This window comes from Dermacentor variabilis, chromosome 10, assembly GCF_050947875.1.
Source record: "Dermacentor variabilis isolate Ectoservices chromosome 10, ASM5094787v1, whole genome shotgun sequence".
Classification (NCBI taxonomy): Eukaryota; Metazoa; Arthropoda; class Arachnida; order Ixodida; family Ixodidae; genus Dermacentor; species Dermacentor variabilis.
In genome coordinates, this window is record NC_134577.1 from 53,790,662 (window position 1) to 53,817,620 (window position 26,959).

The window sequence follows — 26,959 nt, forward strand, 5'->3', positions numbered from 1 at the left end:
AGCAGCGATTGCGATAGCAAATTAGTGGAGTGGTATACAAAGTAACGATAGTAGTTTTATCGGCAGTATAAACTTGCAAACATTACCTAATGGACTTAACAAGCATGGTCTCAGCAGCAGAGCAAACATGAATGTATCATACTCGATGGGCACGGAGAGTCCCTGTCGAAGCGCTGGTGTAAGCAAGCGTTGCGGCAGCAGCCAGTGAAGGGACCGTTCGGTCTATCGCTTCAACACAAAAGCGGCGAGAAAACAGCGCGACCAAAGGTATGAGCCGTCCGCTGCTCCTTTTCAAGATACAGTGCGCGCGACCGTGCAAACTGCACGCTGCTTCGTGGAGTCGTAGCCGGCCCCCTCTCTTCCGCCAAGGTTGCCAGATGACCCCAACAAAAAATAGCCAAATGATCTCAACGTGCAGCTTAAAATAGCCAAACCCAAATTTTCGTGAGCGAGAAGTGACCAAAAGCAAAGCCAAAACATGTGATGGTGTTCTGTAGGTGTCTTAAAGATTGTATACAGTTCTAACCGCGTGTTTCCTGCGCGTAAAACCAGCACAACGCTGGCCTAAAGACCTACGTAAAAAGTTGTAGTGACAGCTGCCACTCAGATGTGGATTTGGAGACCACCTATTGTTAAAATGAGCTGAAGGATTTATTTTCAGATTTACTAATGCCATTATTAGTACTTACTGAGCCACGTTATCAGCTGACTTTCGTTTATGCCTCGCTTTAGCCCTGACATTTTTCTAGACAAGAAGTTACCAGCGGTTCCTTGGAAACAGCATACTTATAAACAATGACTGGCAAATAAATAGTTCTCATATCTGTTTCAAATTTGTTGGAAATAAACATTTGTTTCATAGCACACCGTTCTCGCTCCCATTACGTTCAATAATGCATGATATTGCTCAGCCTACGCAATTTAACACGGCGGTTGTAGGCGCCTTCAGTTCCAATATTTCATAATAATTCTGGCAGCCATGTTGCATAGTTTGCAATACGTCTAGCGATAGTAAAGTCACAGGCACAGATAAAAAATACTTACGGTTGCTTCAGCACTCGTATTCTCGTTGTAATTCCCATCGATTTCCTTGAACAAATATGTTTTACCTTGTGAATGTTCATGATATGATACAACGGGAGAACATTAAATTGCCTAATTGTAATTCAACTTAGAAAAACTGTTATGAAGAGGCAACTTGCCTTATTCGTTAGACTACAAGCTGTCTTATGAGATGTCGAGAACAAAGGGGCTAAAAGTAGTGCTTTTCAATGTGCGACTACTCTTACAGGTAATATGCACTGGCAGTAAATAATAGTATATTCAATATGTTTTCATAAAGACTAAGTAATATTTAAAATAGGCGCGCTGAAATAAAGGCAGGTTCCCTCTGGGTCACGTCATCAGCGGTTGCGACAATGAGGTGATGGCTGGTACAAATTAACACATCGTCAATAAAGAGAAGCTAATTATTATATCTAAAATTTTTAATCATCAGGGTCATTGGAATCAAGGAAGTAAAACGAGGTCTCGGTGTAAGCCATACGAATTTTTGCATCTTCAAAAATATTATTACCCACAAAAATGTGGCGTGCCCAATTGAGACTTAGAGCGCTCGAAACGAAAAAAAGTTCTAATGGACACGCATAGTTTCACCATTCACGGTGATGTTTCTTATTATGTCACACAGCGGCGGATGGTATTCAGCGCGCTATAATCAAATCCGGCCAGTATGGCTTAGTCATCGAAAGTTTGCAACGGTTCCAAAGTAGAGCGTCTTAGGTACCAACGCGGCGCCACACCATGAAAGTATGACATGAAATTTTCGCTTATTTCATTGTCTGATTGTTTATTTTACTGCTCCATGAGTGCAAAACTTATGCTTCAAATTAACTACAACAAATTTCTGATCACGACATTGAAACATAATCATTTCTTTAGTTCTGAAGCACTAAGCCCACACAGTTGATGCCACTACAAAGAAAATTGTGCATAGTTGTCCTGCGCAGAACAAAGTAAACTGATTTAAAAGCACTCAAATGTAAGCCAGCCCCCCCCCCCCCCCCCACTTTGAGCATTACCGTGAAGATCATAAATAAGGCGATAGTACTTACTGTAATACATCTAGTGAAAATAACTGTTGTATTGATGTTTCAGCATTCGCATACTTCAGTGCAAATATAAGCGCTTGAAATAACTCTTTATACATAATATAAGGAATTCTGTCATTTCATAACCAAAGGGGCCACAAAATTTGGCGAGCACAATCGCCAGTCTCATGAAAAATACTTTTTTTAAATATAACATACATGGTAAATATTTCTAGTTCATAAAATATTTAGAGTTAGTAATACACGTCCTTGAAGTCGCATCAGTTTAACCAACAATAATAGAGTGAGGTTCTCACCAGGAGCAGCTTTCTGTTGACCTGTTTGTACTGTTTCTCGAAGCATGGAGTTATACTGTTAAAAATATTAAGATCGCTGAGGTTCCAGCTTTTCTTCATCTCTAGGGCAAAGGATAGAAACTAAAATGAGTTAATAATGAATAGGCTGATTTGCACATTTATACAAGCACTGAAGCTCAACATTGCATTTCAGGCATTAAACAAGCAGCATTTTCAGAGAACTGAACTCTCAAATATTTAAATCTTTTCCCTTTTTTATCTATATAACGGAAGCAGAAATATGTCAATCCCCTGTAATTTATTACCCAAATATATGAGGGCCGAATGGGTGTAGGTATATTACCGGCTAAAAGGTTTTACATAAACATTCGGATTTTTTATGTAAACTAACAAGCTATTTAAGAAACAGCACGCTTAGGATGACGTACAATACAGGACGGAATCCCAATGACACATTTAATCAAGTAACACATTTAAGGAACATGGCAGTTAATGTGAAGGTTAGCGCACTAACGTATGGAATTGCAGAGGTGTCGTAGATTTGGCTGAATTAGGAAAGCTGATCAATCAGCTGCAGGACATTCTGTCCCATTGGAATCGACGCCTATGAGCCACGATGCTGGCAGAGAGCATCGTGCAGGAAGCAGGCGTGAGCACCGAGGCTTGCGGTGGCGGCGGTATTGCCACCGAAGCCTCGGGCCATGGTCAAGTTTACCTCAAACTCTACGTTCATACGGAAACTAGTGAACAATTACTGGCAATGATAGGCAGAACTGAAAAATGGAAAAGTAACAGCGCATATAAGATGAAAGAGATGCCTGGTACTCCTCATTAGGATTGTGTTAGATTCATCAGGTGGGATCGCATTGGTAGCAGAATAACAAGAATGAAGATACATTGAATTTACCTGCGATGAATCTAGCCGCCAGCTCGTGAGCAATTGTACCGCCGATGCCCCCATAGTTCAATGAGCTGAAATAGAAGAAATCGGGGTATGGTGTCACTTTCGTCTGCTAGACGACAGCATCATTGAACAGTTGAACGGATACACTACATATATGCTCACAGTACGCGTGAGCTTATATATATATATATATCTACCGACCCACAAGAGGCAAAAAGGACAACACAGGGGAAATTACTTGTGGTTAATTATATACTTAAGAGAATGATAATTTCATGGAAATGAAACTGGATGAAAGAAATTGCCGCATGTGGGAAACGATCCCACGTCTTCGCATTACGCGTGCGGGGCTATACCAATTGAGCTACCACAGCGCCCATTTCCCATGCGCTTTCTGGGGTATTTATGCGTTACCACTAGAACTAACAATGGGAGTGTTAGCCAGCGCCACGACTCACAAACCTCGGCGGCGGATTTAGAGCATCCTTTCTGCGGCAGACGTCACGGGTACGTGATCTTTACCGGGCAAGTGGTCAATAAACCCACACATGCTACCTAAAGGCACCAATGTTGCCAGATTGAAGACCATCACCAGAAGAAAGGGGTTACTATATATATATATATATATATATATATATATATATATATATATATATATATATATATATATATATATATATATATATATATATACCATTTTTAGCCAGCTGGCATGTGTTCCTCTAACATAAGCTCCAAATGTATTTATACTATTTGTCACGCTTTTTCTGCACTTTTCTCTATCGGCGTTTAGGCAAACCTTAGAGATTGCTTTTGTACTCGTGACATCTGTCACTGATATGTAACATTCTGCACCTGCGAGAGCGTCTGGTTGTATTTTGCATTCGTGTGAATGGTGTAGGGCCTAAGCATGAACTTTTGAGGAAATTGCATGTTGGATATAAATTTTAAAAATTGGAAGGAGAACATTTTGCTATATAGAAGCTATATATATATATATATATATATATATATATATATATATATATATATATATATATATATATATATATATATATACGACACGACCAATTAGTCAGGCAGGGAAATATATAAGCTCCAGACAACGTGGCATTGTGAATAGCGATGTTGACAACCGGGGCATGGACGGACATACTTTTGAACGTAGCTGTACATCCCTCGACAGTATTACCGCTCTCGGATACGTTGGTAAGGTTGGAATAGGCCTGAGTGCATATACTGTAGATCAATGTGTACGGATGCGCAAAAGAAATTAAGGGGTTTCACGTGCCAAAGCCACTCTCTGATTATGAGGCACGCCGTAGTGGGGTACTCCGGAAATTGAGACTACCGGAAGTTCTTTAACGCGCACCTAAACCTTAGTACACGAGTGTCTTCGCATTTGGCCCACATCAAAATGCGGCAGCCGTGGCCGGGATTCGATGCCGTGACGTCGTGCTTAGCAGCCCAACACCATAGCCACTAGGCAACCACGGCAGATCAAGGATGCGCAGATTCCAGCACGTAGATTTTGAGGTATTACCCGTAACCACTGACCCACTGCGTCGGTCGCACTGCTTCTTTTTCGATAGCGACATAGTTACCCTAACGTCACAATGGGCGAGTGGTTTGTAATGTAGCCGTGTAAGAGAGAAAGCTAATTAACAGCTCTTGCGGAACACGTAAGCGACTATATCAAGTCAATTGGCGCAATCGCGGACTAAGACGCTGAGGAATAAGAAATGCCGTCGAGCAAGTTCCTTGTAACTTTGGCAGAAAATAATTTCTGTTATTGTGCGCAGATTCGTTGCAAACAGCATACTACAAATGTTGTCCTGTATTCTTTTCAAAATATTCATGACTCTTGCACCATTTGCGGGGGCGGCCATGTTAACGGCACATAGCCTGGAGGATCAGCGAGGTCTAGTGGACCACGTGCGGCCCGCGGCATTAGCCAACAGCTTTCTGGACTGCGAGCACCGCCCACCTCGGGCGAAGAAAGAACTTTCTCGCTGTTACATACAGCAAACATTTATTCCTCCTCCTCCTCTGTCCAATTCGAACATGGTCTGACTCTCCTATACAAGTTCAGGATGTCCTCGATTTAGCTTGTCACCTTCGCCCAGTCAGTGTGCTCCTTCCGGTAAACCCTGCTTTGCGCAAAGTTTGAGAACAGCACGGTGGCGAAACGATTCTACGGAAGAGGACTTGAACTGGTCAAACCCACGTTATAAGAAGTCCCGTTGTTCATTCAGTTTATTGTCGTCGTTCCATTAGACGTGCCCACTTAGCCTCTCGTACGACGGGAGCGAGTCCTCCCCCATCGTGGCCATCCGCGCCATCCGTGCCTTTGGTGGACCGCAATGCAGCACTAAAACGATGGAGAAGGAGGCACCGGCTAGGTTAAGTCGTCAGATATGATTGACAGTAGCATACGGGATTGAAGTTCCAGGTTGGATGTTTTCCAGGTAGCGCGCCTCTTCCACCATATGTCAAGAGGTTTACTGACAGGATATTTGGAGTGGCTAACGTGAGGGTGAGGTCATATCTCGAAGTCCTACCAGGTCCGACGAGGCCTTGCCGAGCGCTGCTGCTTATAATTGGCCAGCCTTCTTATTTGCTACCATATAAAGAAATAAAACTATATGGCTTTGAAATGTGCGCTAGATTAAATTTTGGTGTATCTGGACGAAAAACACGCTGCGGATTTCGGCGACAAACTCAGTCTGTAACCGCCAGCCTTGGCGACGGAGAAACGCCATACACAGCAGCCAATAATCGCACACTCTAAACCTTCAGATTCCTGAAAGGCCTCAAGCGACAGCAGCTGCGACCAAACTAGTTATCTTACTAGTTCCTAGCAGCACTGTGGAAGCCTCAAGCCTCCTTACCCAATAGGAACGCCAAATGCTGAACTAGATCGGTGTTGAAAACGTCTCTTCGGCTTACTCTCACGTCCATACATGCTCCTTCGTTGGTGGATTAACACAGGAAATGTTTCGGCGTTCTTACCATAAGCAGCGTTGCCATGAATGCTACGAGGCTTCGCTTTATCTGTACACTCGCTCGGCAGTTCTTGCAGATACTTTGTCAGTAGAAATGCAAACACACTTACAAATGTTCAACCCCGTAAAATGTCACTTCCCGCAAAGAGGAAGCCACCATTTACGTCCTTCTCTAGTACGCAAAAAAAAAATGTTCACCATGAACCAACTAGTCTATTCCAAGGTCCTTCTGCACCACGACATTTGATCTTGCTTTGACGTTGGTGAAGCCACGGTGTTCACCTGACAATGTAATAACATGCACTTCAGCCGGCGAGATTTGTGGGAAAAGATTAAGTACATTTCGCAGCACATAATCTTTCCTGACGTAAAGATCAAATCGTGTGGTTTGAAGGATGACAAGGGGAACTTTCTGAATGAGTCAAGGATTTAGGAGGGAATAAATTCTGAAGTAAGGGTTATTAAGTGTCAACTTCCTGGCAAAATAATGAAACGCTATCAGCAGTGTTCTGCTTTGATGTTGGTTGTATTTAGCATGGCTAAACGTGCATAGAAAATTCAGTTTTACAAGCTTGCGAAAAAATCAGTGCCCTTCCACTCTGTGAAGAAGGATGACCAGCGAAGCTGTGTATGTGGGCCCCCTAATGGCGAACTGCATCTCCGCCGCGGGTCCGCCCAGTATTGCACTAACTTCGCGATCGGCCCACGTATGGGGAGTGCCTAAGCCTACTTTACCTCCGCCGCGGGTCGGCGCGGCATAGCACTACCTTCAGGATCGGCCAACGTATAGGAAGTGCTTAACGACTGCTTCACCGCCGCGGATCGCGCCGGTATTGCACTATCTTCGCGATTGGCCCACGTATAGAGAGTGCTTAGTACCTGCTTCAGCTTCGCCGCGGGAGGGGCCGGTATTGCACTATCTCCGGGATAGGCCCACGTATGGGAAGTGCCCAACGCCTGTTTCACCTCCGCCGCAGGTCGGTGCCGCATTGCACTATCTTCGGTATCGCTCCACGTATTGGGAGTGCTTAACGCCTACTTCACCTGGGCCGTGGGTCGGCCGAGCATTTCACTATCTTTGGGATCGGCCCACATGATTGACACTTGCTTCACCTCCGTCGCCGGTTGGCCCGACATGGCACTATCTTCGGGATCGGGCCACGTATGGGAAGTGCCCAATGCCTGTTTCACCTCCGCCCCAGGTCGGCCCGGGTTGCACTATCTTCGGCATCGGTCCAGGTATGGGGAATGCTTAACGCCTATTTCACCTGGTTCGTGGGCCGGCCCAGCATGCACTATCTTCGGGATCGGCCCACATATGGGGAGTGCTTAACGCCTACTATACCTCCGTCGCGGGTCAGCCCAGCAAGGCACTACCTTCGGGATCGGCCTTCGTATGGGGAGTGTTTAACGCCTACTTCACCTCCGCTGCAGGTTGGACCGGCATTGCAAATCTCCGGGATCGGCCGAAGCATGGAGAATATTTTGCTTACGACACGATAATTTTCTTCAAGGGTAAGGGTACACAGCATCACTGTAAAACTGTGTTCCATATTTTACCTTTTATTCACATCTGAAGCATATACTAGCTTTAAGACAGGAATACGTGCAATCCATCTCCACCTCTGCAATGTTATTAATTCGCAATATTAGTCCAGAGACAGCGTATATTTTCCTTTGGTGGTCATGGTGCGCGTAACGATAACTGTTGAAGAATTGGCTGCCGTACCGCGAAATCCTTAGGTTGCCCAGACACCTTTACCAAATAAATAATGGCAGCAATAGTCTACTGATAAACCTGTTTGGCTATGTTCAAAAAAATTGCTCCACTTCCATACTACTAATGTATATAGGACATACGAACACAGAGAAACACCCAGGAACATCACAATTTTTCAAATTCTTACCGTGGAAGATCTTGCTGATAAAATGGAGATGCGAAGAGTGCGTAGGGAATTTCTGAAAGAAGCCAATACTTAAAATGAGCTGTTGATGTTGTAAGACCGTTTAAATAACTTTAGGTACAAACAGATAATTAATAGCAACAACTCCTACGAGCGTTTCCTTGAATCTCAACGTCAACAAAACAGTCTGGTGGGCTAGTTGGTATTGCGTGTTACTGGTTTTTAGGAATAAGCAACGCATGAAACGAGAGAAGGCAGACTGGACGCATTGCTGTGTCATGTCTGCCTTCTCTCGTGTGATGCGTTTGTTTGCGCTAAACACTATGAACATTCAATTTTAAGTCGCAGCAAGCTAGTTTAGAAGCATAGTGTAGGGTTTAGTTTATCTTTAGGCACCCAAATCACAGTGCATTGTAAGTGAAGGGGAACCTAGAAATGTCAGAACCCCTTTTAGTTGTTTTAGACGTGTTCATGAATCTGCGCACTTGCTTTAATTCACTCTCATTGAAAACAAACTCTGCTCCAAACAGAAAGGTTCAGTCACAGATAGATTTTATTTAGGATTACTCCACTTCATATGCGTGATTCTCCAAAGTATTTCTGGTTGCTAGGTACAAGAAGAATTGTGACTACACACTACAAGGGAACTGTTTGTGAATCTGTTAGATGGTCAGCACTCGGTGCATTAGAGCATGTTTGATGTCGATATATACTGCACTCAATTTCATGGTATTTTCTGTCGATTATATTTTGGTTCCTTTCAAGGGACGCTAGCCCATTTGAATTTTGCTGCCTACTCAGATATAGTTAAGTGCCATGTTTGATTCAATAGTATGTTGATCTGTTGTATGCTGCTCTTTCTGCGCAAAGAGCCTGTAGAACAAGAAATGTACCCTGCCAGCGCGTGTAATTATGGCAAAATACTCGAACTTTCTCGAAACATTGCCAAGCCGAAAAAAATTAAAAAGCAAGAGCAATCATTTCTAGTAAAGCTATGTAAATGTATTCGGAAATCTCACCTAATGTGTGAAGAATATATACTTACCATCCGAAATTTAATACGATTGTTAGAACCTATTGTTGCGTTTACGCACTCGAGAATATTTCGGAGTAGGTGGTTTCGTAACCTTTACGGTAGCATGTTGGCGATATGTTTGGCATAGGTTTCTAATCATTTTGTCGCTGGAGAAATGCTGACTGTGTGTTTTTAGCGTTGTTCTTTTGCAAGCTCACTGCTAAACACGATAAATTGCAAGCTAACTTCGGTCATAATTGTGGAGACAGATAATTATTATGAAACCATATTTTTTAAGCTAAAATAATACTGTTGGTAGGTATTATGCCAAACGGCAGCTTACACTATTACTCGAAGAAATTTGCTTCTTTTTAAATTTGGATGCTTACCGTTTGTGTTCCTAGACAAGTCGTAAAACGGCCGAACATTTCTTGGACTGTAGTCCCGACTACATGTATAAACAAGAAGAAACCAGAAAACCGGAAATACAAAACAGTCAATAGGTTTCTGTAGCATGATTGCTTCAAAAGCTATGCCTTGATGTAGAAAATTAAAGATTTCAATCCAATAATATCTACGTCATCTACACAAATAAAATAATTAGGATTGCGAAATAAACATTGTGAAAGTGGTCCATGTTCCAATGTGTTGCCCCAGACCGTTGGCTCATAAACATTCGCAGGCAGCCGTCTATTGTCAATTGAGTAATAAGCTAAATGATGTGCACCCCGTTCGTCGCTAAGAAAAAACAGCTCATTAATGCTTCAGGCTCACCATAAACGAAAGCTTGCCACAATTTTAGAGGTTTCAACAAACAAGTCGAGTTTGTTAAAAATACAAGTTTGAGATCCGTGTTGCTCTAATGTAGGACTTCACATGTGTGTTTACTTACATTGTCTGCGAATTTTCTTTTTGAAGAAGTGCGTAGAACTACTGCCCTAACTTCTCTAACATTAACAAACCATGAGAAAATAGCTTTTGTGCAATACTGTTTAACCAAAATTCAAACAAGTACAGTTTTTTTCAGAAAACTATTGCACTGAGCTATACTTCAGTGCGTAAGTGGCCAAAATGTGCCTGATGCAGTCATTAATTTGTTTTCTCATATCCAATTATTCTGACTGCACACATAGTTTTTTCCGTAAATGATAAGCCGCCTGACACCTCCTAATGTTTCTCATCTCACAAAATTTTTACGAGAAATTTCAGATAGTCTGAAAACACTGGTAGTTCTCCAATGAATGCCGAGTTGGAGCTACCGAAATTATGATTGGTGCATTCTTAATAAGTAAAACGCTCACACACACCCACACTATATAGTAGCGAGTGAAAGGACAAGCGCTCTTCAAACTGCTTTTTGTCATCTTCAATGTTTGTGTCAACTGCGTGAGCAGTTTCTGGAGCAAAATATTTTCTCGAAAGCCGAATCGCACTAAGCTTGGCAGATTGTCTTGAATTCGCAGTTCCGTTTCATTGTAGTGTGTTCAAACTCCTGAGTGAATCATGTTAATAGAACTTCTATCAGCAAGAAAGAATTTCAAATTTTTTCTCCTACTCGTCCACCCTAAGCATTTGGCGCCGAATGTATAATCAACAGAAAACAGAAGAATCAGCTTCATTCGGAAAACCAACCACGCAATACTACTGGCGGAGTCAGCCTCAGCTGCTCTAAATATCGCACAATACCATTGACAATGATAATTATTTTATGTAACACATTCAGCTGCCATATCAGCCACATCTACAACGCCTCGGAAGCAGTGTCCAGTATTTCTGTAAAAACTTCCATACAATTCTAAATTAACACTTACTTGCGCTGACATTATAATGACCTGATTTTCCTACAAGCGCTAGCTGTTGGCAGCAACTTCGGCGCGATGGAACAATGCTAAATGTTTTTCGCTAAAGTTCGCGCAACAACATGTCAGAAATTGGTACGGTTCATACAGCGTTAGTAGAATTTCTAGAATTTCGAGCATCTGCACACTTGCAGCTGCATAATACATATTCAGGAAAACACTAAACAAAAAAATGCCAACATGTCCTGCACCGACAGTATTCTCATCGTTTTTTATACGCAAATAATAAAATATAAGTGCGATGCGCACATCCATTTTTTATCCTGGTGAGACCTTATCAAAAAATATATTGAGGGGTCCACGTGATCTTTTTATGATTTTATTTACAATCAAAAGACTACAATTTTTGAGAACTCACTGACGTGCTGTACAGCACCACATGAAGCTATTTCAGGACCAATCACCATATCTAAAATAGAATGTCCAGCACCCATTTAGAATCTCTATTACAATATCTAACAAATGACATTGATCGGTTTCAAAACTACGCCATTAGATTTGTTCACTCTTCTTATTCACATGGCCTCTGCACATAATCCGTGAAAGCCAAAAGCAAATGCCACTTCTCTCATCGTCATGGTAGTTAGGATGCTTATTGCCCCATTCACTGGGCTAAAGAATGCCATAATCTTGAAATTGTATTCTGGTTTATTGCGGGCGTAAATTGAAAAACACTATATGTCAGTTCTAGTTAATGCAAAAATACAGGCTGCTTTGTCAATATGACTTTCATGCATTGTGGCAGCACATAAGACTAGAAAAGTAACATACACAAACGGGCCAGTAATCATCCTGTTTGTATCCTCTTCTGGTTTAGTCTATCGGGCTGCCAGAAAGTGTAAAGGTCAGTTCTGTACTTACATATACAATTTGTCTAAGGAGAAAAAACTCGCCATCGCGGCCCTGAGAAAGTAGATGTCCAGCGAAGATGTTGAAAACCGCCACTACAACTGCTGAGAGCGGTAGCCAATCCTTTATAGCTTTAGAGTAATTGTAGTATGCTAATTTTGAGTAATAGTAGGACTAGGAGTAATCGTAATTTTGACAGCATGCTGTTGCACACTGCGGTGCTGCAAAAGCATTGAAATCAATTGCTTTCTAGGCAGGTTATTTTATATAAAAGAGGCAAGTCACGGCACACCCCACGTGACAAGCTGCCATCGCCGTGACGGCTAGCGCTACAATATTCTTTAGCCGGAAACGTACACGGGAAGTGCAACGTGCTTCGCACTGCTATCAAGAACGACTTATCATTGGCCTGTTTTGTTTTGAGCTTGCTTTTTATTTGCGCATTGTTCTGTGTGCTGCATGCGTGATTCCAAAGAATGTATGCACTGTTCGTGCCGCTTTGCTGACTGCTTGTTGCCTCTGCCTTAGGGGAGTATGAGCAGTTATATATTCACTTGCTTACGGGGGTCTGAGCCAGGGATGATGATAATTTTTGACATGCTGTTCTGTATACTGTATGCGTGATTACAAAGAAGGTAAGCACTGTTCACTTCACTTTGCTAAGTGCTTATAGCTTTATGCTTGCTTTATGGGGCTATGAGCCATTGCAATTATTCTTGCTTACGGTGTATGAGTGCGTATTACGGCGTAGGACGATCGTTTTCTGTCGATGGACGCGAGAGAATCCCGGGATGCTAGCCATATACAGCTTCGCTGTAAAACCTTGGTACCCTGCACATCAATTTATACTTTAAACCACTCATTACTCACCCCAAGCTGCCCTTTTCATGATGCCAAAGCTTACTCAAATGCATTTTGTATAAGCCTTGTCGTAGATGATAAAAGGCTTCTATGAATGAAATATTCAAAGCAACGGATGGTACCTAGAAGGAAAAAAATAATGTTCATAACGTTGGAGCGAAAACTTGTAGTCAAACAGCTAGGACACCTGAGTGTGTATTCTTCGCTCACTTAATTATTTTCAACACGGTCTCGTTTTTAAGCATTTCAGTTTGCGATATTTCCTTGTATTGCGTCCGACGCAGTGATATTGCATAGACTCTCTGCGATACATCCAAACACTTACAAGGTCATCGTTCATCCTATTGGCACGAAAACAATTATATAGCTTAGTGGGTAACTCAGCTCCAAAAGTATACCCATCACATACAAGAACTGTTTAACCGAAATGATGCTACAGACATTTTTGGTAAAACAAAGTAGCTTCCTTTGTATATGTTGTATAAGATTGTTCGAAAAATTCGCAGAGTGTCAACTTTATATGCAACTTGCCCCTATGAAGCGGTATGCACAAGTAACACAGTAAAAGGTTCAATTATCACCATTGGCGCTTTTCATTCGTGCATCCGCGAGCAAATTCAACTGTCATGCGCTCCTAATATCCGTGTTCCATGCGGACAACTGTTATGCTACGCGACGAAAGCGCGATTTGTTTCATATTGCTTGACGTTATTGGCAAAAGAGATTTATCTATTGGACTGTGGCCTTGTGATTAGTATATCGGGCTGTTGTGCTGGGAGATAACAATGTGATCCTACAGTCAGCCACAATTTTTTTAAGTGAACATTCCCTTGAGAACCTTTCCGCACTGTCTTGACTGTGATTGATAACGGCTGCAGTCGGGGCTGTCTTGTTGAGTAGCATACACACGAAAAATGTTACGCAGTTCGAAAGCCCATAGATATAGCTAGTGCATGAAAGGAACATTTTGACAAACAAATATTTAAATATTATCAAATCGAATGCTATGCGTACAAATGGCTTTTATATTACAGCGCTTAGCGTGCGATACCACAAAAAGTTTCCTTTATGCCCAAGAGGGATAACTCTTATGTAAACTTACGTTCATGCTCTGCAGTCCTAAAAAGTTTTGCAGATATGCGAACAACCACGTATATGAATGTACACTTTGATTAGTCGACGCAGTAATGCCGCTAAGAAGAAAACGCTGTTGATTGTTTGGCAAGGGATGAATGGGGACTACAGGTGCATTCATACGGAAAAAGGAACTATGACAAATATTCAATTCTGCCAATTTTTTGCTTTCTTTCGAATGAAAACTGGCGAGCATGTACGTCCTTTCCTCACACATGCTACGCTTGCAGATACATGTGCGAATTGCCCCAAAGACGCTAATAATTTGAGCACAGCGCTGTTGCGCTGTGAGACCGATACATTTTTGTAATGATGGAGTTCGAAGGCTTTGGTTGCCTGTTTTTGTGATTGCTTTAGTTGCACGGCAATGGATTCATCAAGCATTTCCCATCACGTTCGTTCTCTCTGACACTAATGCGTCGACGTTTGATAGTGTGCATTTCTCTATATTGCTGTTTGCATATCGACATAGTTGTCGAACAGACTAGTTCATAAGAATTGCTTAAGATATTTCTTATTGCAAAAGTGGACAAAGTAAGAAGACTGTACGATGAATTCATTTGAAAAGAGCTGATAAAACTGCTAGGATCAGACTATTTTACCGGTCCTCTACAACCACACACAAAAACCACTCAATTCCCCCTTCTCACTTTAAGCCTACACATGTGTTATATTAGGCAGCTTGGCATGCCCCGATACACAAGTGCCTTCTTCAATTATGTTGCAAAGGACCGTGTTCTGCTTTTGAGTTGATGCCGTTTTATGTATGCACTTAATGAATTTGAGGCATTGGTACCGATAATAATTAGAACGGTGAAAGCTTGCTGTATGAGAATTTATTCCTGCATTCGTCTACGGAAACAAGAGTGCATGCAAAGATTAGAAAAGCGGAGTTAATGGACTTTTTCATTGCTACTGCATTAAGTTCGTTTAAAAAACCGCAATGTGTGCATTTACATTTGCATTGAAGTTAAAAATTTAGATCAATTCTGCTGTCCCGTACATAGGTAAGTGGAATTTGCTTTTTAAGCGATTCTAGCAACCTTCTGAGGTTTACGCGCAAGCGTAACTGGCTAGATAGCGCAATCGCCGAATGTTTGTTCGGAGCCACGAAGGAAGCGAAGCAGTAAGGCGCCTGGACGTGAAAATCGCGCCCCTGGTAGAGTACGAAGTCGCGCGCTGAGCGTGCGGATAAACAGCGTCACCTAGCGGAATGTCTAGGTGACGTTGAGCGAAGGGGGGAAGCAGTAATGAGGTGATGCGTCGCGGAGGAGGAACGTAGGCGGCGGCGCGCTGGGTTGTCCTCCTCAGGCAGCTGCTACAGGTTTTGTTTGCGATACGAACGTTCCGGGTTCCTCTCCTGATAACATCCTCGTCGTACGCCTTGTACGCGAGTGAAAGCGTGCGACTGGGACCCGACGATGGCAGTTCAAACTCGCGTGCGCAAGGCACGATAGAGGAGGGAAGCGCGCCGTCTTTCCACTTGGTGGGAAGGGGAGGGGACTTTCTACTTCGGTGGCTGCGGCGTATGGATCGGCCGCGTGAGCCCCGTTCGAATACGACATGCGATGCGGACAGATTAGGCGTCTCGGCACGTCGACGGCTGATAGCTTCGTGTGGGCTATAGCTTCCACATGCTTACGCGTCACCAACGTTGACGAAATGAGCCGTAACCTTTTTTTTTTACGTGTGCACTTACGTATTTGTAGCGAGCTTCAAGTACTGATATGTTTCGTAGAACGTCCGGGTATCCGATTGTCAATGTCAATTCTTCCAGCTGAAACAAAATAAAACGCTTTATTAGATGAATGTATTGAAAAAAATTATACCCTCATTGCCTATGTGAGCATGAATACAGTAATGCTTGAGTTACAGCACGCTGAGTAAATGCACCACATGCGGCGTCTCTTGATCATTGTTATCATTAGCTAAAATACATTGATGTATTCAGTTTTAAAGCAATATCAATTATTTGAATACACAAGGCGCATGTCTGCCGTCATTGTCGCAGACGGCGTCGCCGGCCACCTCGCCGTGAGGTTCCGTACAAAGTACAAGGGCGAGAAAATCATCGCTGCGCGCCGTATACTGTGTATGCGAGTGAAAGCGTGCGAAAAAGAGGCCGCGAGATCGAATCCCGGCCATGGCGGCCGCATTTTAATGTGGGCGAAAACAAGCGTGTGCCTAAATTTAGGTGGACGTTACAGAACCCCAGGTGCACTCTAAGAAGAAAGGGAATGGTCTTTGCTTCATTAACAGAGAAACGGCGTTGTTCCTTATGTTCGTCTTTAAATGGAACAAATTTTCTCCCCCGTGCATGGGAGTAACGGCTTCTTCCTCTCGAAAACCAACATGGCCGACTCCAGGCAAGCGTCATAAGCGTAATGTACGTTACTGACATTTGCAAAAAAGGAAGAAAAAACACTCTCGTGCCACATACAAGGAACTGGGCGCAAGTACGACACCATTTTGTAGCGATGCTTTCCGCTCGGTTGAAACGCTTTTCACCCACCATTGACGGCCGGCTGATAATGTTAATGATTGGTGGGTGGAGCGTCGCTTCATAATGCCGGTGCAGTGCCGCTGTAACCACTCTGAATTCCTAATTCTTAATTCTTAACCAAAGTAAATGAATACAGCATTTATGTTATTTGGATCAGCTTTATTGCATCAGCAGTGTCACAATAAATTAGTATTGTTTGGAATTTTTTAGAAATAAAGAAATCGTGAATATTGAGATTTTTCCTAAAATTAGCCGCACTACAACTTATTGAAATCCGTCGGATCTATTAGACATTTTCTTTTCATAGTGGCTATAATACATACCCAAAGAATATACCCACAAATGTGCAGTAAACGTAATGTAAGAAGGAGAAATGAAACTCTCAGAAAAAGAAAGACATTGTTGTGCTCTCTGTCTTAGCTTCTATGATACATTTCTAACCTCATCTTGCGGAAACGTGAATAGTTGCGCAAAGTGCGATTCCTATTTTCAATGCTGCTGATATATTTTAGCAATTTTTAAAACTAAATGGCCACAACGATTTTGCGCCGTTCTGATCCTATAATTTCCTGCATTGATTCCAGCAAGTAACATGGACACATAAAACTACATCAGACAAGTTTGCCTTCATTTCTGACGTGCTTGCATCATGTGTGATCACACCATCTGTCTCAAGAACTGCGTCACTTGCAAGCTTAAAGAAACTTAAAAAACGCCCACAACACTCGACGGTTTCAAATTATGACCGCAAAAGAGAACTTTGAGGAACAGAAATGTTTTCTATAATATTTTTTGGGCAGCAATTGTATGGGTGCTACTACCTTTTTCTCTACGGCTTTTCGCGTTGTATTCTGCATCCAGGTGATGTTTTGAAGTGTTTCATTGAGCGCCTGTCTCAAATTGTTGGCAATGACTTCCACCTGAAACGACAGTGGTTCGTTAAGAATTGAAACATCACTAACAATTAGTCTTTCTTATTTATTCTTCGCGGTACACTTTTATCAGGACCTGCCAGTACATTTCGTTATAGTTGGGAAAGTGAAAGTAAAGAGGCTTTCCAATGAAGCTGATTTTAACCGCATTTTCTTTGTTGTTGAACATATCAATGCAATTTTCAACAGAACGTCAATTTATGCAGGCACATAAATGCCTATGCCTGTCTTCCTTTGTGTGCTATTTGAATGCGTCGTACTACACTGCTATAGTTTTAATCACGTTGCAGCGATCTAGTATGCTCTGGCAATCGCATCTCTCCTGTTGTAGAGCAACTTCCCACTTTCAGCTGTTAACCACAAAGTTTTGAAATAATGTATTAGTAAATAAAATGCTGAGCAGCACCAACTATTTGCTATTTTTTCACGTATGGGTAACATTTAAAACAAGAAAATTACCCATAGAGCTTTCGCTCGCCATAGTCAGGGTATGATTGTGAACCACGCTTCACTGAGGGGGTCTCCGAAATATTTTTGACCCCCTGGAGATAATTAGCGTGCGCCCAAGGACTGCACAAGAGCGTTTCGCTATTTCGCTCCAGTTAAAATGAGGCCGACGCGGCCTAAATCGAACCTCTGACCTTGAAACTAATTGCGCAACGCCATAAACACAGGACTGGTATCCAGTATGACGCACTCAGCCCAACAGAAAGTACTACTGCGAGTTAGTAGCAGAATCGCGGCCTCCTAAAACGCAGTGTTGGTGCACAGAGTGAATCAGAATATAAAGAGTTGCGGTACCATGGGCAGCAAACTGAACTTGTTTGAATTCGTCCGGCATGTCTGCATTATTTATTTATCCATTTATTTATTAATATTTTATATATTTATTTATTCATTTACAATACCCCTAAAGGCCCTCGAAGGAGGGTATTACAGAGGGGGGGGGGGGGCTACACGAAACAAGACAAGTGTACATTCAAGTACAGCTTACATAAAAAGAAATACATTTACAAGAAATTTTTACCGCTCGACGAGGCAGTGTAGTTATCATATTTGAAATTGAACCAAAGAACAACGTACATGAAAACGTGACGAGCAAGCAACAACTCACGAAGCATCAAAAATATCAAGAAAACACACTAAAAAACACACAAAATTTTTAACAGCACGTCAAAGTAGCGCGAATTATTTTCTTAAATTCCGCTATGTCAGTTTCCATGGCTATGTGGGAGGGTAAATCATTCTAATCGATGATAGTGCGTGGTATGAAGGATTGAGCGAAAGTTGATGACCGACAAAAAATGCGTTTCACTTTGTTAGGGTGATGGCGGCGAGGAAAGATAATAGGTGGTCACTGAAAAAAATCATCACGAACTGAGGAGTGGTGGAATATCTTATGAAATAGTGATAAGCGAGAGTGTTTGGGACTAAGGCTCAAGAATTGCAAATCGGCACGTTTCTTTAATGATGTAACTCTGGTGAATGTTCAGTAATCTAAACAAAATAAATCGAGCAGCACGGTTCTGAAGGGCTTCAAGGTTAGCAGCTAGGTATATCTGATAGAGATCCCAAATTGCCGCATCATATTCAATTTTCGGGCGAATGACTGTGATATATGCCTGTTTTTGTACGAGTGGTGGCGCTTGCTTGAGGGTTCGTTTAAGTATTCCTAGAATGTGGTTAGCAGCTGCCAGGGTTAAATTAATATGGTGATGCCACGTTAGGTCAGACTGGAAATGAAGGCCAAGGTATTTGTAGGAAGGGGAAGACTCAATCGTGCTATTATTAGTGAAGTAAATGTTTTTAATTTGACTTTCTGCCAATATATGTCAGTAACTTCGTATCAGATATATTAGGCGACATTAGCCATTTGGAGCACCATAAGGTAATTGCATCAAGGTCAGATTGCAAGCATTGGCGATCGATATCAGAGGAAATTGTGCGATAAATTACGACATCATCGGCAAAGATGCAAGCCCGGGCGTTACGCAAGAAGGAAGATCGTTAATATAGATTAAGAAAAGTGGCACCCGATAGAGAAGCACCCGGGGTGGGGCACCCGATAGAGAAGGTCACACTACGGCAAAAAAAAGTGTATATTATATACATGAATTCTAGAACCCCAGGTGGTCGAAATTTCCGGAGTCCTTCACTATGGCGTGCCTCATAATCAGAAAGTGGTTTTGGCACGTAAAAGCCCATAATTTATTTTTTAATGAATTGCATCTGGTTTATATTTTTTGCGCTTGTGTTCTAGCAATTTCTGAAATGATAGACGTCAAAGTATGCGCCTTGTTTTTGTTGCTTCTGAAACCACGTGCAGTGTCACAGTGTGACACTGCACGTGGGTTCAAGCAAGCGCCTTTGCTTGCTGCGAAGCATCAAGCAAAGGCGCTTGTGTTACTCCTTGTGTTCTCGTCAACAAATTGTGATGGTTACTAGGATCGGATATTCCAAGTTTCTCGTGAGCTGATTTGCTAATCCGTGGCGCCGGCGCTGTCATTCTGTATTTTTGCTGGTCTCGATCGCCACGCTTGGGTGCTCCGCTCGACGAGCTTTCCAGCGAAACGCAGGTGCCCGCCCGCTCACGCGCTCGCGGCTCAGAGATTGGCGCATGCGCACTTGCGCCCCGCACGCGGGTGGAGCGGAGCGCGGAACAGGAAACATTTGTCTTAACCTACCTACTACGCGTAAGATGAACGCGTGCCTACCCTTCGAACACGCCAAGCCTGCGTGTTCTGGTCAAGATATTTTTGCTCTCAGTAGCATATCACCGTTGCGTCCCGCAAACCGAAATTAGTGTTCCACATGTGACTGACGACGGTTTGAGCGCTTCAAGTTCACTACACTGCGGAATGGACTACAATAAGCATTTAAATCGGCATGCGCAAACAACACAGGCTGTCTGCTTTTGCAGGCGGGCGCAAACTTGAAATTTTCAAGGTGTATTGCCTGTTACAAACCAATGCACCAACTAGTGTACTTAAAGGGCTTGGCCAGTAGAAGATACCGATTCTTATTGCTCCATGGTATTTATTTCGCATCATCCATCACTCACGAGAAGCCGATTACAGCGAAACGTACTACTGTCCGAGAAATAGCGCGATAAGAAAATAATTGGAATAGAATACTTCTATCCTCCCTGTCCTTAGCCACGAAAAAGCATGACTGTCTTGATGGTTTTTTCTGCGCTTTCGTTTTTTTATGAGCTTTTATTTTGTTGAACAAAAGCCATGGTTTACACATGATGGAAAGACTGATTCGGCGTTGTACAATGCATGCAGCTTACCTCACCGTTAACAGCGCGGTCGGTGTAGTTGGTTATAAATAAATAGTCAAGAATGTCAGGCGCCGTTTCGTCCAACAAAGTTAGGCATTGGCTCCAGTTACGGCCTTTCGTTGTACTTTGAGAGATCTCACTTGAAATGCCTTCTCGAGTGTTCATTTCTACATATTCAATGTAGGGAAACAACGCAAGGAACCCTGCGTAGTTATATAGAGTGTTCCTGGAAAAGAAAATAATTGTTACGAATGTCTGAATATTATGCCGACACCGACATTTACGCCACCATTTCACCACGACCGTATGCATCGAAAAGTGGCATAGAGCGCCATTATGAATATCTCGCAGGAGGAGGAGGAGTAGGAATAAACTTTTATTTTGGAAACAGTATTCCGGGGTAAGCCCCAGTTCTACTCTCGGTGGGAGGTCTCCTCATTCCAGGAACCCTCTGGCCTTCGCTGCTTCCTTGGCCCTGGCGACGAGACGTCGTTGTTGTTCCAGGTCCTCGGAGACGAGCTTGGCCTCCCACGTTTCTATGAGGTCTTCGCTTTCTCTGGCGTTGCAACAGACTCTCGGTGAAGGCAATGCATCTTTGTCTAGATGCCATGGACATTCGAGGATCAGGTTCGCTAAGGTGTCCGGTACGCCGCACATTGGGCAGTGGTAACCTTGTTGCGTTGCGTACAGTCTATGCATGATGATTCCGTGGATATAAGTATTATTTTGCATCACACCCTGCGTTCCAGCCTGTGATGTTGAAGGATCCCTGAGTACGTGATGGGTACGGTCTCTGCCTCCGCTGGCGCAGACCGGGCGTCTCGAGAGTAGGAAGGGTTGGCCCGGCAGGTGTGGCCTCGGGCCGCGGCGTGTGCCGCTTCCTTCCCCTCCAGCCCCTCGTGCCCAGGAACCCATGTCACGCAGGCGTAGGGGATCGGAGTACTGCGGTGCTTCAATAGCTTCAGTGCTTGTGTTGACACGCGACCCTTAGCGTAGTTTCTGACGGCTGCTTGAGAATCGGAGAAGATGACAGCTGCGTCCATGCACGTGGTAGTCGCTAGGGCGATCGCCGTCTCTTCTGCAGTCTCGGCGTTTTGTGCACGGACTGTGGCAGACGCTAGTTCTCTGCCCTAAGAATCTACGACGCTCAGGGCGTAAGCATTTCTTTACTTGTATTTGGCTGCGTCGGTGTATCTGGCGTCCGGATCTTGCCTGTGTCTTCGCCATAGAGCATCCACTCGGGCTTGTCTTCTTTCCTTGTGGTGCGTGGGGTGCATGTTGCGTAGAATTGGGGCTATGCACAGGGATTCGCGGAGGTTTGAAGGAATTCTGTCTTCTCGGTCCATGGTGGCTATAAAGGTTTCACCGTAGTTCAGCCGTTGCAGCACTGATCTTCCGGTGGGCGTGAGCTTCAGTCGTTCTAATTGACTGGCTTTGTGAGCTTCAGCTAGCTCTTGCCAGGTGTTGTGTACGCCCATTTTGAGAAGTTTCGTAGTCGAAGCCGTAGATAGTAGGCCCAGGGCGATTTTGGTGGCTTTCCGTATTTGAATGTTAATTTTTTTCTACCTCTACATTCTTCAGCGCGAGATAGGGCGTGGCCATATGTTATTCGACTGGTGAGGAGTGCTTGCATCACGCGTAGCGTGTCTTGTTCTTTAAGTCCGCTTCTATGGCTTGCAACTCTCCTGACGAGATGCGTGAGCTGTGATAGCTTTCGCTGTAGTCGCGGGAGGGTGGCCGCCCCGGACCCGTCTTTGTGTATGTGAAGCCCTAGAATTCGTAGGGTTTCCACTTTTGGAATGGGCGTTCCATTGAGGGTGACGTTAGGATCGGTTTCATCGTAGCCGGGTGGTCTGCCTCTCGTTCTTGACTTGAGGACGAGGTGTTCGGACTTCTCGGGAGCACAGCGGAGGCCGCATTTGTACAAGTAGCTGTCGATGGTATCTACTGCTTCCTGTAGGCGTGTTTCTTGTGTTCCAGTGTTTGAGGCCCTTGTCCATAACGTGATGTGATCTGCATAGAAAGCGTGTCTTACGTCTGGTATCGCGTCAAGGAGGCTGGGTAGTTTGATCATTGCGACGTTGAAGGGCAACGGCGATATGACCTAGCACTGCGGGGTGCCTTTGCTCGGTAGTCGGAAGCTGTCGCTGCGCAGGTTGTATATTCCAACGGTGGCCGTGCGGCCCATTAGGAAATTCCTGACATAGTCGTATTTCCGAGAACCACAGCCCACGTCTTCGAGCTTGCAGAGGATAGCTTCGTGACTGACGTTGTCAAAGGCACCCTTTACGTCGATGGCTAAAATCGATTATTTGCTTCTGGTGCTCAGGTAGTCGACGAGGTCTTCCTTGAGTAGAAGAAAGACATCTTGCGTTGACAGGTTCTGCCTGAAACCGAACATAGTGTTTGGAAAATATCCGTTGTCTTTGAGGTACGAAGTTAGCCGGTTGTGAATCATATGCTCGAAAAGTTTCCCTACGCACGAGGTAAGGGAAATTGGGCGCAAGTTCTCGATGCTGAGCTGTTTATTTGGTTTGGGGATCATGGTAATCTCCGAGTGCTTCCATGCAGCAGGTAGCTTTCCTCTCTCCCAGCATGCATTGAAGTACTGGACCAGGGCTGCGGTAGCCTGCTGCGGAAGGTTCCGAAGATGCTTGTTCATGATCCGATCTTTGCCCGGGCTGGTGTTTCTTGTGAGCGTCGATAGTGCTGCAGAGAGTTCAGCATGCGTGAAGGGTTGGTCAAGGTCGGGGTTTGGTTTGCCACCGTAAACTTTGTCATGTGCCGTTGTATTAACGGGTGGGTCGCCGCACAGCTTCTTCTGAATTTCTAGGAGGAGGTTCTCTTCCGATCCGGTGTGGCTGTGCACGAGCCTACAGAGGTTCTGTCGCTGCTGCGTCTTCGTAGGGCCGTTGTCGAGAAGGGCGCGCAGGAGATGCCACGTCGTCTTTGTGCTCAAGGTTCCCTGGAGTTTGTCGCAAAATGCGTGCCAGTTCTGTCTTCCTAATCTCTCCGCGTATGCCTGTGCTTGCTCGGTGAGGAGGGCAATTCGCTTCTTTAATTTCTTGTTTAGCTTCTGTCTCTTCCACATCTTGAGAAGAACTCTTCTGGCTTCCCAGAGGTGGAGGAGGTGCGTGTCGACAGCTGGCACTACTTCATTCAGCTGTATTGTTTTCGTGTGGCGTTCTGCCGTGTCGAGGACTTTCTCCAACCAGTCATCTATGTTCCCGATGGTGGTCTCGACATTTAGCACGTCTCTGAATGACCTCCACTCCGTTACCCGGGCTGTTCCAAGCCTAGCGGGCTTGCGAGTGTGAGCCACGGTTAGTTGGAGGATGTGGTGATCGCTGCCCAGGGTTTCTGGGAGTCGGCTCCATTCTGCCGAGGGCATGTTTAGCGTGAAGGTGTGATCTGGGTTTGTGTCTCTGGAGACACTATTACCTATCCTCGTTGTTTGGAGTGGGTCATTCCACATGGTGAGTCTGTGCTGTTGTGCAGTGTCGTGCACTCGGGCTCCTTCCTTCATGGTAGTCTGGTATCCCCAGGCCGTGTGTCGGGCGTTGAAGTCCCCTACTATAATGACTTGATGACCATCGGTGCGCTTCTTAATTTCTCGGACAAGGTGGTCGAAGTCTGAAAGGGCGTCTCTGGGAGGGTTGTACACACTGACTACGAATACGCTCTTGAGCGATTTCCTCTCCGGTATGATTTCGATTAAGGTGTGTTCGATCGGTGTATTGACGGTTTCCAATTCCTGTACAGTGAGATTCTTCTTGGTGAGAATTGCCGTGCGTTTTGTTTGTACGTGGGCGTTGTACTCTTGTAGCCGGACGATTTGTGTATTTGTTTCTTGCAGCGCTATGAGGTCGGGTGGGTCTTGTTTGACAAATTCTTGTAAGGTAGCATGGGTGTTGTTGCATACATCCCCCGCCCCCTCGCCCTAGAAATGCCGCCGCCGTGGCCGGCATTCCATCCCATGAACTCGTGCTTAGCAGTCCAATACCATAGCCATTAAGAAACCACGGCGAGTCTCGCGGGCTTGTCACGAAATATGTAGTTCGGATGCTTGTTTTGTGCTTGTATTTTTTATTGACACGAATTCTGTCCTGTATGTTGTATGCGTCATTCCAAAGAACGTAGGCACGTTTCGCTTTACCTTGATGAGTGCTTGAAGCCTGCTTCACTTCCGCCGCGTGTCGGCCTGGTATTTCAATACCCCCGGGATCGGCCCATGTTTTTGCTAACGGACGCTGACAAGAAAAATGCCGAACAAGTAATATCTTCGCTCTAAGAAAGAAAGCAATCAAGATACTCAGCGGACTCAACCTGTTACAAACATAAAAGACTAAGGAGGTATTGATAAAATGTTAGACGAAAGAGCATGCATAGCAGCCCCGGTAAGTTCAAGCTGGCTCGGTGAATATTTCTCACCAGCCCGTTTACATGGAGATGCGACTAAATCATCATCGTAAGAAGTTATGTATTATGACATACAATCAAAGCTAATGCCTTTATAACGCATTATGATTGAATTCGCCCTCCCAGCTATCATCCATCACTGTAAACTGGATTAAAATGCGGTAGTCATCATGCTCCCTAGGTAACGCGTTTCAATCTTCTGGCTGTGTCCATTCCAGCATAATCGCTGTCCCTTGCGTATGTGCGAGAATGTACGTCACTAATGGCGTCATACGAGTAATTTTATTGGATAAGAAGCTTTAGTTATTTAATCTACGACAACATTTATGAATTTCGGTACCCTTAGGCTCTCCTTGCGCCAAGCGATAATATTGTACCGTTGGTTCGATGTAAGAAAGGAGCACAGGCAGAGATAATACATGTGCGTCAATATATTACTCACACTTTCATGAAACAACCTTAAATAATAATGCTAAATATGGAAAATATATTTGTGTAGGGGAAAAATATTTTGAAATGCTGCAGGGTGGAGTGTATGCGTACGGCAATTAACGCTTTCTTTAACTCCATGTAAGAAACGCACAAAGTGAAGCACGCCATAGAGATTTTAGTCTGGCTCTAATGCAAGCATGGGAAAAGGGAAAGCAATGAAAAAAAATAAAATGTGTCATGTGAACTGTTAACCGTCAAATGTACCACCTTTACGAAATACCTTAGTGTTCAAAACACCCTGGGCAATTAATCGAAATCTGGAATTCCACAAGTTTTTAACACAAGAGCGACCTTAAGGAACAAAGGCTCAGTCGTATTTTCGCCAGTCTAGTAGTGAAAAAAGTTTGAAAATGGCATCTATCTCTATATTTGACGGGCAAGTTCTTTCGCGAGACATTAGTCATTATTTTTATTGTATAAGGACACCACTGATTGTCACCAAGACTCAAAACTTTTGGTTATTCATTCCTAGTGCCCACATAATTTTTACTAAACATTTTACTGTATGAACAGAAAAAATTTAAAGTACTTGAGCCTGGCTCACGTCTTCTTTCTGGCCCCATTTCAATTTCAGGGGGAATGTATCATATCGATCCGCCAGATGTAATTAGAAATGCTACGTACTTTACAGATGGAAGGTATTTTTTTCGTCATAACTGGTACATTACCGAGAGGAGTAAAAAGATCGATTTCTGCAGCTATAGTCACATGCGGAAAGTAGATGTTAAATTAGCTACCGTGACAAGTGAGCTGTTAGGCTCATTCGATCTGCATGTGTTTTACCGCTGATGAGCTTCATCGCATAGCAATATGGCAGCATTCGGAGTAGTCCAAAAGGCCCGCTTCTATTTGAATTTGTCCCTGATACGTGCTTCTCGTCGTGGGCGCAAAAAGTAAGTGGAAGAATAGATCACTTCATCTCCCACCTGACTTGTAGGATGAAATATAAGAGAGAATTTATCGGTAATAGTAAGACCAGTTTGTTTTGAGGCCTGAAAACATGGCGCCGAATGAGGCAAATGTTGCACCTAGGATGGCACCACAACGCAGCGTGATGCGTCGGCGATGTGGAACGCTGTAAAATTCTAATTCTTACGGCATTCATAACAAGTCTACGCTCTAGCACGCCACGCGTTTGCAGTATGCAAGAACAACGGTATCTCGGATTGGCCAGGATACCGCGTAGAGTTGATGTGCACGCTAAAGCACCAACGCTTCACCTATCACGTATATATAGCAAAACTGAATCTATACAATAGAATGATGAGCAAAATAATAATAATAATAATATTTGGGGTTTTACGTGCCAAAACCACTTTCTGATTATGAGGCACGCCGTAGTGGAGGACTCCGGAAATTTTGACCACCTGGGGTTCTTTAACGTGCACCTAA